At 41.6% G+C, this 13,641-nt stretch overlaps 1 protein-coding gene across 11 annotated transcripts in view; it reads right to left on the minus strand.

Annotated features, from left to right (window-relative positions):
• MAP3K13 (mitogen-activated protein kinase kinase kinase 13) overlaps positions 1 to 13,641 on the minus strand; it is a 179,451-nt gene that overhangs the window by 123,516 nt on the left and 42,294 nt on the right. For 3 of the 11 annotated variants that reach the window (XM_074189568.1, XM_074189564.1, XM_074189571.1), the window contains one exon: positions 1,922 to 2,127. The exons of the other annotated variants lie outside the window; for them this stretch is intronic. The gene's annotated coding sequence lies outside the window, so the exon portion shown is untranslated. The remainder of the gene's footprint in view (positions 1 to 1,921; positions 2,128 to 13,641) is intronic. 11 annotated transcript variants of the gene reach the window in all.

Below are 13,641 nucleotides of genomic sequence, written 5' to 3' on the forward strand. Positions count from 1 at the left end.
AGTAAACAAAGACTATTATCAAGTGATGCAAGGCTATACAGAAACTACAAATAACTTGTTGCTAAGGTAAAAGAATAAATTTTAGAAACAGTAACAGATTGTAATGAATAAAGTAGCAATATAAATACAACACATTAAAATGCATGATATGCAGGCAGAAGTGCTCAGAGGGATAATTTTTTATCCCTGAGCATTCATATTAACAGACAAAAAGAAGAAATTAATAAGTTTGTAACTGAAAAATTGGAAAATGAAATTAATAACCAAAAGCAAATATGAAGGGAATGATAAAGATAAAAGAATAAAGCAGTGAACCAAAAAGATATGGTTTTTGTCCTTCATTTTCGAAGAGGACCATGACATCAGGTAGATGAAACCACATAAACTGGATTGCAGTCGGGGGGAGGGGCTGTGCTAAGTCCTGAATCAGGATGACTGGAGATGGTCCTGGAAGGGAGGTAATCAGCTAGTCACACAGCTGCTAAGTTGCAAGTGACTGAGGCAGAATTTGAACTCCCATCCTCCTGACTCCAAGGCCAGTGCTCTATCCCTTGCACCACTGAGCTACCCTAAACAAGTGACAGTCAAAAAAAAAAAGTGATAAGCCCATATGATATTTATATGGTACGTTAAGATTTACCAAATGATTTATATACATCACATCCTCCCAGTAGCCCTGAAGGTTGATACTTCAGGTTGTTAGTATTCTCATAGTACACATGAGGAAACTGAGACTGAGAGAAGTGAATTTTTCAACCATAGTCACATAAATAGTAAATGGCAGAAATAAAATTTGAATAAGAGATCTGTTTATCAATATAACAGCTTTTATTTTTTGACAATGAAATAAACTTAATTTTAAAAAGGGGGAGTGAGAGGGGCGGGTGGCTAGGTGGCATAGTGGATAAAGCACTGGCCCTGGAGTCAGGAGTACCTGGGTTCAAATCCTGCCTCAGACACTTAATTACCTAGCTGTGTGGCCTTGGGCAAGCCACTTAATCTCATTTCCCTTGCAAAAACCTAAAAAGGGGGGGGGGGTGAGGATAAGCAAATTTAAAACTTATAAATGATAAAAAAAACTCATGATGAATGCAAAAGAAAAATGAGATGTTGACATGCAACTATTTCCCCAAAATGTTATAGTGAAATCTAATATAAAAGTATTTTTTAAGTCCAAAGGTCTGTTAATAAATAGCTGGATATTACTTTGCTTGGAAATTTCATCTCTTCCAATAAATCCTACTGTCATGTGGATGAAGATGATTCTCAGATCTAGACACTGAGCCCAAATCTCCCCACCAACTATTTTTTTGAATTCTCTTGAATATTCTGTAGCTATCTTCAACTGGACACATCTAAAATACTTAGCAGTAAGTAAGGGATTGCTAAATTCTTGTTAACTGGACTAATTAGAACAATTCCTGGGAGAATGTTAACAAACTTTTCTAGTAGATAGTTATAAATTATAGAAATAATTTTATAAAGAAATCTCCTCAACTTGCATTTATAACATATAAATAATATATTTTAGGTGTGAAAATGCTTTATTGTAATAAATCTTTGCAAGACCAAAACCTTGATTTAGAGAGAGTGGGTGAGAAAAAGGAGGGAAGATAATTTGTGCAAAAAGAGACAGAAAGAATAAGAAATCTAGCATCTTCTTAAAATGTTGTTTAACAAGTTGCAGAGAAAAAGGCATTTAGGAGCGGCTAGGTGGTGCAGTGGATATAGCACTGGCCCTGGAGTCAGGAGTACCTGGGTTCAAATCCAGTCTCAGACACTTAATAATGACCTAGCTGTGTGGCCTTGGGCAAGCCACTTAACCCCATTTGCCTTGCAAAAAAAAAAAACTAAAAAAAAAAGGCATTTGGAAGCAATACATAATAAAAAAAAAAGTTACATATATTTCTATAATTTTTACCCTTCATATCCAGGAATCCAAGCTTGGATGGCTGGACTGAGCAATAATCCTCCATTCTGGGCAGTGGTCAGGCATGTTTATATTTCCAAACTCCTCTTCCTTTTCCTGGGTTTGTTCCTGCTGTCACATTCTGGGTGGGTAGTGATCTTTTCAGGTGCAGTACTCACAGCATCTGCAGTATCAGTCTTCTTAGATAATGGTTTCACCTTCATGAAGTTGAGGGACAAATCTAGCATTAGCATTTGTTGAATCTATGGAAAGGCCTCCTTTAACTTTAATCCAAATGTTGCCATAATTAAGCAACAATTCCAGGAATTCCTACATTTCTGTGAACAAGAATTTTCCCTCTTGTTTGGAAACTCAACTGCATTTGTTTGAAAAGTTCAGAACAAAATACCTACATTATGGTTGAACATTGGGTTCAATTAAATTTGCATCAATGTTTTGCTTTGTGCATATGATGTGGGTTAGTCCACATTCTGTGTAGCTTGCCTTTCACAGCTGAAGAATATGAGCCGCCAAACCATCTAATAGAAGAGTTTCTGCCTTCTCTCACTTTGTGGAAGAGGTCAAGTTCTCTGGACATAAGCAGGGAGAGCAATCCAATTTCCCATTTACCATTGAGCCAGCTGGTGGGTTGGACTGGTCTAGAAGACAGATGACTGTCCTCACCTCTCAAACTTTGGCAAAGGGACTTTAGCTCCACTTTATTTTTTAAAGATCTTTAGGAGTGGAATCCAGGTGAAGAAGTGGATAAAGCCCTAGGCCCTCCAGTCAGGAGAAATTGAGTTCAAATCCTGCCTCAGGTATTTACTATCTGTATATGACCCTGGACAAGTCACTTAACTCAGATTGCCTCAAAAACAAAACAAAACAAACTTACACCTTTCAGGGACCATGTTTCATCCAACCCTATACTTCCATCAATTTGATGGTGGAACTTCATATTTCTTAAAGATACAACACTTAAGGGGGTGAGGAGATGACCAGAGCCAAGATGGCAGAGTAAAGGCAGGGACTCATCCGAGCTCTTCCCCAAACCACTCCAAATACTTTTAAATAATGACTAAACAAATTCAAGAATGGCAGAACCCATAAAAGGACTGAGTGAAACAATTTTCCATCCCAAGACAACTAGGAAGATCAGGAGGAAGGGTCTGTTGCACAAGGGTGAGAAAGGAACACAGTTCAGTCTGGGCCATGGCAGAGGGGACTGACCCCAACAATCCAGAGCAGGAAGCAAGGATTTGGAGTCCGGAGTAGTAATAGTGTCTCCAGACCTCTTAGCCCTGAGATAGTCAAGGACATTTTGGAAGGTCGGCAGGAAAAGTCTGTTGCAGCAAGGAAGAATGGAATATATCCAACATAGACAGAATGGCATTGACCAGGCCACAGTAGACCAGGAGTAGTCTTCAGGAGCTGCTTCTGGAGCTGATGGTTCATAGATGGTAAAGGGTTAGAAGGAGATTGCAGGAGTCTCTTTGCTGTCACTGAAGCAGGACTCTGTTGATTTGCCCATACTCAATTCTGGGTTGCAATCTTGCTCCAGGTCCCAGGAAGAGGAGCAGAAAGAAATGTAACAGAACTTATTACTCCCACAGTGGAGGAGGAGCCTCCTTACAGTTCTGGAGCAGAAAAGAGTGTTTGTGGATACTCATGGATCAGAGCACAGGACAGGAGAAAAGTCAAAACCTCTCCTTAGATCATACTACCTTCTAAGAATTGAAAACTTTAAGGTCCCTAGGAGTATCTCTGCCAAAAAACTCCAAAGTTTGGAACAGTGTGCCCTCCACCCTGGAAACAGAATTGGTCTCAGGCCATGCAAGAACTCAAAAAAGACTTTGAAAATCAAGTGAGGGGTGGCTAGGTGGCACAGTGGATAGAGCACCGGCCCTGGAGTCAGGAGTACTTGAGTTCAAATCCAGCCTCAGACACTTAATAATGACCTAGCTGTGTGGCCTTGGGCAAGCCACTTATCCCCATTTGCCTTGCAAAAACCTTAAAAAAAAAAGAAAGAAAATCAAGTAAGGTATGTAGAGGAAAAATGGGGAAGAGAAATGAGAGTGATATGGGAAAATCATGAAAACTGACTCAGCAGCTTGGTGAAGGTGATACAAAAAAAACTGAAGAAAATATATCTTAAAACCAAACTGGACCAAATGGAAAAAAGTGGTCCAAAATGCTAATGAGGAGAATAATGCCTTAAAAAGCAGAATTGGTCATATGGAAAAGAAGATACAAAAGCTTACTGAAGAAAATAATTCCTTAAAATATAGAAAGGAGCAAAGGGAAGCTTATGACTTTGTGATGACCAAAAGAATCAAAAACTAGAAGAAAATGTGAAATATCCCAATGGAAAAACAACTGATCTGGAAAACGGATCCAGAAGAGATAATTTTAGAATTATTGGACTACCTGAAAACCATGATCAAAAAAAAAAGTCTAGACACCATTTCTGAAATTACTGTTCTAATATTCTTTTAATAGAAATTGAAAGAATCCACCAATCACCTCCTGAAAGAGATCTCAAAATCAAAACTGCCAGGAAGATTATAGCCAATTGTCAGAACTCCCAAGACAAGGAGAAAATATTATAAGTAGCCAGAAAGAAACAATTAAAATATTATGGAGCACAATCAGGATAACACAAGATTTAACAGTTTCTGCATTAAGGGATCATAGGGCTTAGAATTTGATATTCCAGGAAGCAAAAAATATTGGAGGGGATATAGGGAAAATACATTAATGCACTGTTGGAGGGTTTGTGAACTGTTTCAACAATTCTGTAGAGCAATTTGGAACTATGCCCAAAAGACTTATTAAAACTATGCCTACCCTTTAACCTACCCATGTCATAAACAACTCTATACTTCAGGAGAGATGAAAAGTAGGAAGAAAAAGATCAATATGTATAAGGATATTTTTAGCAGCTCTTTTCTGGTGGCAAGAACTGAAGATTAGGGGATGTGTCCATTGGTTGCAGAATGATTGAACAAAGTATGGTTTGTGATTGTGATGATATGCTATTCTGCCATAAGAAATGATGAAAGGATGTTCTCAGTAAAACCTGGAAAGACTTATATGAGTAGATGCAATGCAAAATGTACTATATAGAAAGTAACAGCAGTATTGTAGGATGATCAGCTATGAATGACTTACCTTTTCTCATGATAAAGAATACTATCCATCCCCAAAGACTAAACTAGTGCTGTTCGAATACAGGTTGAAATGCTTTTTTTCTTTAAATTACAACTCCATTAGGAGAAGGGGAAAATATGTGGGACTTAATGATGACTGTATTCTTCTATAGAAAAATGATACTGATAATACTCATAAGAACCTTCTCATTTAATAGAGCAGGTAGAAGGAGCTTTTATAGATGAAGCACAGGAGAAAGCTGAATTTGAAGATATAATGTGATGTAAAAATGGAGTCAATAGATAAAAGGGAAATGTAATGGGAGAAAGAAAAAGGAAAGGAGGAATAGGCTAAGATATTTCATATAATAAGATTTATCTTTATTACAATGAGCCAATGAGCTATTGCAACGATATGGAAGGGGGAAGGCAAGGGGGAATGAGGGAACCTTCGCTCTCATCAGAGGTGGCTAGGAGAGGAAACAGCATATATACTCAATGGGGTATAGACATCTGGACTAAGAAGAGAAGGGGGACAGGGGAAAGGGTGGTATGTGAGTGATGGAGGAGAGGATGGACCATGGGGGGAGAGTGGTCAGATACACCACATTTTCTTTTTTACTTCTTGCAAGGGGCTGGGATTGGATGGCCTATCTGGGACCATAGGGCTGGGTGGATGCTGGGCCTAAGGGATGGTATGTGGGCTCAGGGCCTCTTGGCCCCAGAGCCAGAGATCTGTCTGCTGCGTCACTCAGCTACCTTACAGCAGAGACAGAGTGAAAGGAGAGAGAAAATATAGTACATGGTAGTGGAGAAGTAAGAATGGAGGGAGTTGTGATCAGTAATGGCAACGGTGGAAAAATGTGGAAGTAACTTTTGTGATGAACTTATCATAAAGAATGTGATCCACCCACGACAGAGCTGGAGGTGTTGGAACACAGACTGAAGCACATTTTTATTATTATTATTTTTTGGGGGGGTTGCTGGGCAAATGGGGCTGGTGGCCTGCCTGGGGTCACACAACTGGGTGATTGTTGGGTGTCTGAGACTGGATTTGGAACCGGGTGCTCCTGGCTCAAGGGCCAGTGGTCTGTCCACCACCCAGCTGCCCCTACTATTATTATTACTATTTTATTTTATTTTGGATCTTTTTTTTTTTTCAGGGCAATGGGGTTGGGGTGACTTGCATGGGGTCACACAGCTGGGTGATTGTTGGGTATATGGGGCTGGATTTGGGTTCAGGTGCTCCTGGCTCCAGGGCTGGTGCTCCATCCACTGCACCACCTGGCCATACCTACAATTATTATTTTTTAATTTTAATTTTTTTCTCTCCCCTTTACTTTATTGCTCATGTAGGTCTATTTTTTTGGGGGGGGAGGGGGTATTATGTTTAGTCTTAAACAAGAATATTTTAGTAATGTATAAAAAACATTATTTGTACAAAATAAGAATAAATAAATGGAGAATTGCAAAAACAATAAAAAAATAAATTACAACTCCACTGCCTTGTAAAAAATAAAAAAATAAATAGGCAAATAGATGAACGGAATTGAATAGATAATCCAGATTGAGAGCCAAGGTCACAAAAAAGATTACTATTTGTTAATCCAACATCAAAAAAAATGGAATGAAATCCTTATTCTGCAAAAATTGCAATATAGGAGGAAGTAGTATTTGATTCACATTTCATATTATCAATTTCAATAAATTCCAAGGAGATTGTATTTTTAAAATGAAAAGAAAATGGAATATTTCGTCACAACTCTGGAAAAGAATTTTTATTGACAATCACCAAGCCTTTCCCAGTCCCTCTCATTCTAGTACTCTTCCTTCAGTGATTACTATTTTTGAGTGACAGCTTGCTTGATACATATTGTTATACATAATGCTATTTCCCCAATTAGATTGTCAGCTCCTTGAAGGCAGAGATTTTTTACTTTTCTGTGTGTGCAGCCCCAACGCTTAGCACTCTTAGCATGTTGTTCAGTTGTTTTTCAGTCGTGTTTAACTCTTTGTGACTCCATTTGGGGTTTTATTGGCAAATATTGTAGTGAATTACCATTTCCTTCTCCAGATCATTTTACACTTGAAGAAACTGAGGCAAATAGGGCTATGTGACTTGGTCAGAGTAACTCAGTTAGTGTCTTAGGACAGATTGAACTCAGGGAGATGAGACTTCCTGACTCCAAGTCTAACAAATGTTTATTGACTGATTTTTAGGTAAAGCCAGGTTAATGGACTTGCCATTGGCAATGTACCCAGTTCTGCCTTGTCCTCTCTGGACACTTTATCACATTTCCTCTGTGATGATAATGAAGTCTATATTGGCCCTGTTCAGTTACCCAGGTAGGGTCTGGCAGGTGGGAGTTCATGTGGGGCTGGAACTAAGCAGAGAGAAGGCTCTGGGAATGGTATGTAAAAGTATGTTGACCACATCATGGGAGAGAAGCCCATATCAACATACCAGGCTCTTCAAAGTGCCTGGTGACAAAGAGTCTGGGGCCCGGAAGTTGGATCAAGGGGAAGGGATAGCCATCATCCAGTCAAATGATTAACATTTTCTTAGCTCCTACTAGTGCTGGGTGTTGGGGTAAGCACTAAAAAATGAGAGTCCAGCCCCCAAAGAGCTCCACATTTGAAAGCAGGAAGACAATCAGGAGTTCAGAAAGTCAGGGCAGGAGGAGACACTGGGGGAGGCCAGAGAGGGGAGGGCCTCACACACACTGGGGGAGGCCAGAAAGGGGAGGGCCTGACCTGGGGAAGCACTGAAGTTTCTCATTGAGAGCTCCTATAATGTCCAATTGAACAGTCTAACTCTGGATCCCAGGGAGATTAATGCTGCCTGGCCCTGGCAGAAGAGGTCAGCCCATTACAACAAAGAGGAGAATATAGAGTAGAGCCTCTTGCCTGGGCTGGGAAAGAGAAGGGAAATTGTTTGTAAAATGTCTTCCCTTCCTGGTTGGTCATTTTTACCCACATGGTCTGTTTCTTGGTTGTGCTTAGTATCAGAGTTTGGTGAGGTAAAGGGGTGGGGAAGGGAAAGCTAGGCAGAGGATCTATGATCTTATTGGTGAGGGAACTCCCAGCATAAAAATCGCCTCTACTGATGGAGCTTCTGCTCTTGCCCAGGTCATGGAGAGTTGCTTTGTCCAGGGTCACATAGCCAGGATGGTCAGAATCTGGGCTTGAAATTCCACAGGGCTGAGCCAGATGAAACTGTTATTGAAAAAATTTAACAAAATAAAAATACACCATAGATGATGTTAACTTGTGATTTTCTAAGCAAACTGCTTCCCACAATAAAAAGAGAAGTTATGATCTCTTTTCAGAGAATAAGATAAAGTTAAGGATGGGATTCTGGGAACTCAGGTTCAGAAGAGAAATGACAAATGGCAACTAGATATCAGGAAGAGGCCCCAATGAGTTAAAATACATAAAATGCTGAGCCCAGTGTCTGGAAGCCTTGAGTCCAAATCCGACCTCAGACTTTTACTAGCTGTTTAACTATGGACAAGCTACTTAACCCCGTTTGCCTTAGTTTCCTCATCTATCAAATGAGCTGGAAAAGGAATGGTAAACCACTCTCATATCTTTGCCAAGAAAACCACAAATGGGATGAAAAACGTCAGACATGACTAAACAACATTATTAGCCATTATTATTTTGCAATTCTATACCTACCGTGTTTTCATAGACTAACACTATTAGCTCATCCAAGAGGGCAGGAAGGAAGTTTCTGTGGGTCACAGACCTGTCCACACCAGGGCTGCCTCCAGTCAGCACATGAAGAGAGGAGAGGGAGGAGAAGAAGAGGGGAAGGAGAAGGAAGAGAAGGAGGACCTAGAGTACAACTGTAGCTGTTTTGGGGTAGCTTTCTCTTCGTGCTTCTAACTGTGGTTGGCTCCTTCTGGAAGCAATCCCCTGTAGACAGGCCAGGGGCAGCCTTGCTGCCAAGCTTCTGGAGGCCCTCTGGGAAGTGATCCAGTGATCAGAATGGCCATAGCAGAAACTGCATTCCTGATTCCCCTTGGGGGATCATTCCCTTAGGGCTCTGAGAAGGGAACTGATTGACCCTCTCCCACAGGTCAGGATCTGAACCCAAGTCCTGAGACTTTCTAGCCCAAGCTTCTTCCCTTCCCTCCTTACCCTTCCCCATACCAGAATTTTTCATGATTTCCAGCACCTGTGACTTTTCTCACAAGCACCAGGAACCAGGCACATTTTTCAACCTGTGTCAACACAGTGAACATGGGCATTACTTCACTGGGGATTTTCTCCTTTCCTTTCCAAAACACAGTAAATTCTTGGGAGATGGATCCCACATTCAGTAACCTCTCTAGTGCAGGTGACAATCCCAGCTAAGAAGGGTCATCCATTTTCTCTTCCTTCTTTCCCCAGTGGATTCCATTCTGCCATCATCCACCTCATTCCTGAGCTCCAAAGTTTCATTCTCAATGGTATCCACCAGCACACTGCAGCTAAAGTCCAGGAAACTCTTTTTATGATAATAACTCAGTGATAGGAAAAAAATACATATTTATTGAACTGAAATCCTCAAGAGAAAGGGAAACCAGACACCCTCCTGCAGTGATGGAGGCTGGGCAGACAAGCCCAAGCATAGAATCCCCTGGAGATGGGGAGAGGCCTTAGGGAAGGGAGGGAAGAGGACAGGAAGGGTGAAGGAAGCACACACTGAGCAGCCATTGATGCTGGTTGAAACCAGAGGCTGAACTTTGGGAAAGAGACTTTGGGACTGGACCTTACCTTGGTCACTGGAAGTCTAAGAGCATTATCAATCCAAGCCCTGCTGAGGTCAGACCGAAACACAGCTCCCTTCTACAAACTGTCCAACAATATTTATTAAGTGCCCCCTCTGTATCATTAGACTGGAGCTCCTGGAGGGCAGGGACTAGTTTTGTCTTTTTCTATCCCCAGTGCTTAGCACAGTATCTAGAACCTAATGTTTATCCTTTATTTTTGAAGAAGACCATGACATCAGGCAGGTAATGTCATGACAAGCACATGAAATGGATGTGAGTGGTAGGGGGTGCTAAGTCCCCAGCCTCACTTTCTTCTCTGGAGCTATCTGGGTCCAATGTGAATCAGAATGATTGGAGATGGTCCTGGAAGTGAGGCAAACAGAAAGTGACTTGCCCAAGGTCACACAGCTAGTAAGAGTCAAGTGTCTGGTGTTGGATTTGAACTCAGAACCCAATTGCTCCAGTTGCTCCTGACTTCAGGGCTAGTGCTCTACCCAACTCCAGGCAAGGAGGGATTTTACAGGGCAGAGGGAATGGTGAAGGACAAGCCCAGAGAAGGTTGAGGGAGTATCATGTCTGAGCAAAACAGACCAGGCAAAATCATTTGACTAGAGAGCAGCATAGAGGAGGGGGGATGACAAATAAGGAGGCTTCAAAGAGCAGTTGAGTATTTTCAAGGCCAGTCAGTCACTCAAGACCTCTCTGGAGGAGGGTCCCAAGAACTCCTGGACAATTCCAATTTTCCTTACATCCAGCTTGAATCTACCTCCTGGCTACTTCCCTTCTTCCCCCCTCACCTCACCCTGTTTGCCTCACTTCCAGGACCATCTCCAGGCATCCGGATTCATTTCTGGCTACTGGACCCAGATAGCTCCAGAGAAGAAAGTGAGGCTGGTGACTTAGCATGCCCCCCTCCCCCCCACTCACATTCTGCCTCCTGGGGCAGCCCCTTGTGAACAGCTATCCTGTGACTCCTAAATCTGGTCATCTCTAAACCCCAGGTCATTCAATCTATTCTCAACTGGCTTGACTATTCTGATCATCTTCCTCTGGATACTTTTTGGTTTATCAATGTCCTTATCAAAAGGTGGCCCCCAGAACTCAAAACTGGAAGCTAATTAAGCAGCATCATTGAAAGAGTCCTGAGTGCAAATCCAGAGGCAGACCCTTACCAGCTAAATTACCCTGGGAAAGTCATTCCAGTTCTGACTGTTTCCCTTTTGTCATCTGTAAATAATAACACCCTTTTCTCAGAATTGTTGTTAAGGACTGAAAGAGATAATATTTGTGGTGTTGTGAGAACCTTAAAAAGCTCCAGAAATACCAACTATTATGATGAATGACTAAAGAGGAGCTTAGCAGAGTGAACAGCACTGGATGTGGGTCTCAGGAAGACATGGATTCATAGCCTGCCTTGGACTCATGCTAGCTATGGACAAGTCTCTGAGCCTTCTTTCATCTGTAAAATGAGGAAATTGGATTCATCACTGCTAAGATCCCTTCAGACTCTAAACCTTATGAATCTTTGAGTACAAAAGCTTTGAGTCCTGTTTCTCTGGACCTACATACAATGCCTCTCAGTAGAGTCTGGCTGCATTAGTGGGACTTTGAGGGGCTCCCATGTCCTACATCACTAAAATTTGAAGGCCTTTTTGTTGCCTAGCCAACATATTTCCTCAACCTTGCACTTATGAAACTGGTTTATTCCACCCAAGTCTGTGATTTTTCAATTATCCCATTCATCTTCCTAGATTCAGGCCCAAGTTCTAGCCTGAAAAGACCATTTTGGAGATTCCTGACTCTGCTATCCCATGTGTTAATTCTCTTTCTCAATTCTGTGTCCCTTGCACATTTGATCAGCAGGCCATCTATGTCTTCTTCTAAGTCAATGATTCAAAAAGGAAGTCACACTGAACAGCAGAAATTCTCAAACAGATCCCTGTGGTATTGCTACCGGTGACCTTCTTCCAGTATGACAAGAAGCCATTGAGTCCTGCATTCATCTGTCCTATCATCTTGCCCAAAGGAATAGTAGGAGAGTTGTTACGAAAACCTAAATCATAGTTCAGAGAAATTAGCCTAGATTTAGACTCAAACTACATTGAGGAAATCGCTAGGATTGAATCTGTCAAGTCTAAGCCAGCTGAGCAACGGACACAAGATAGTCAGTGAATCTGTGGCTGGGTTCCTCTAGTAGTTCGGCCAGTGAATTGAATTTGTCATCCAAGGACCAATCTAGCTAAGAATGAAGAAGCTCAATCCCAGCAGCCTGGTTAACAGAAAATCAATTCTTTGGCTTGTGCAACGTCACAGCATGGCAAACTTGGGATCTGGGGTGGCTGGAGAAAGGGCACATCCATATTGATGAGTTTTACAAATCTACTGAAGCCTTGACATACTCCACCATCAAACCCCAAAGAGGTTCCCTCCATTTCAGTAATTATGCAATGTTCCTTCTCTCTGGAATACTGACTTTTTATTCCAAGGCTTAGACTCTGATCTTCTAGGAAGATGACCAAGAGAGATGTTCTCAAAATAATCCACCTTTTAGAGACTCTCCCCCAAAAGCACAATAGACACTGGTAAAGAGAGAAACAATAGCACAGGCCAGGGAGAGAAGCCTCAAAAGCAATGGCAATATTCATCCCAAATGCCAGGCTGTTACCAAGTAGGGCAACCCCTGAGGGTTGGGCGAATCCACTAGAGAAAGGACTCTCCAAAGCTAGACTACAATGCTAAGCTCTCAGTAAATGGTAATGACTTGGCTGTAAGTAGTGGAGTGGATAGAGCTCCAGCCCTGAAGTCAGGTGGGCCTGAGTTTAAATTTGACCTCAGACACTTGACCTTTACTAGCTGTGTGATTTTGTGCAAGTCATTTCACTCTGACTGCCTCACAATCATGTCCGTCTCTAGTCATCCTGATCCATATCTGACCACTGGACCCAGAGGTTCTGGAAGAGAAAGTGAAGCTGGTGATTTAGTACAGTCCCCCTCACTCAAATCCAATAGGACAAACTACAACATTACATGACATTAGCAGTAGTAACTGAGGCAATAGGACAAGTTCCAGGGAAAATCAGATTCTGCTTCTCATGCTATAGGGGAAGAGTTTCTAGGATTCTAGGGTGTCTTTTGGAATGGGCCACCCATGTACCCCCATCCCTTTTTAGGAGAGGCCAAAGGCCAAAGGACCCTGGGATGAGAACACTGCAAACTCAGGCTGTTATGTTGATGAAGCAAGAGTGCTCTTGAAGCCCATATGGAAGAGGGCCAATTTTGGAACCCAGAAACAAGTGCTTTGACTATGTACCAGGAAGACCTGGGTTCAAGTGCTATCTCTAACATACAATGACTATATGACTATGGGCAACTCACCTGCAGTCCCCCAGACTCTGGAACTGAGGTAGATTTGAACCCCTATCCTATCTAGTGCATCACTGAGCTGGCCAAACAAGAGAAACCAGTAAATGAAACAAAAGCAGAGACAAAACAACAATAAAAACAATCAAAGAGGATACAAATCATTGCCACATTAACTATAAATGGGTCAAACTACCCTACAAAAAGGATTACTGGTGAGATTCAAAAGCATTGGATTATTGGGGTCTTAAGGTCTATCTCATATTTGTTAGGAAATAGGGCTTAAGATCTAGAGATTAGAACAGTGCCTGGTCCATGCTAACTGTTTAAAATACTTTTCTAATCATTCATTCATTCATTTATTTATTAAATAATGCCTATTATGTTTTCAGCACTATATTAAGTGGTGAGTATACAAAGACAAAAGACCAAAGCCCCTGAACTCACAGATCTTCCACCCTAA

The sequence above is a fragment of the Macrotis lagotis genome, chromosome 5 (assembly GCF_037893015.1).
Source record: "Macrotis lagotis isolate mMagLag1 chromosome 5, bilby.v1.9.chrom.fasta, whole genome shotgun sequence".
NCBI classification, from domain to species: Eukaryota; Metazoa; Chordata; class Mammalia; order Peramelemorphia; family Peramelidae; genus Macrotis; species Macrotis lagotis.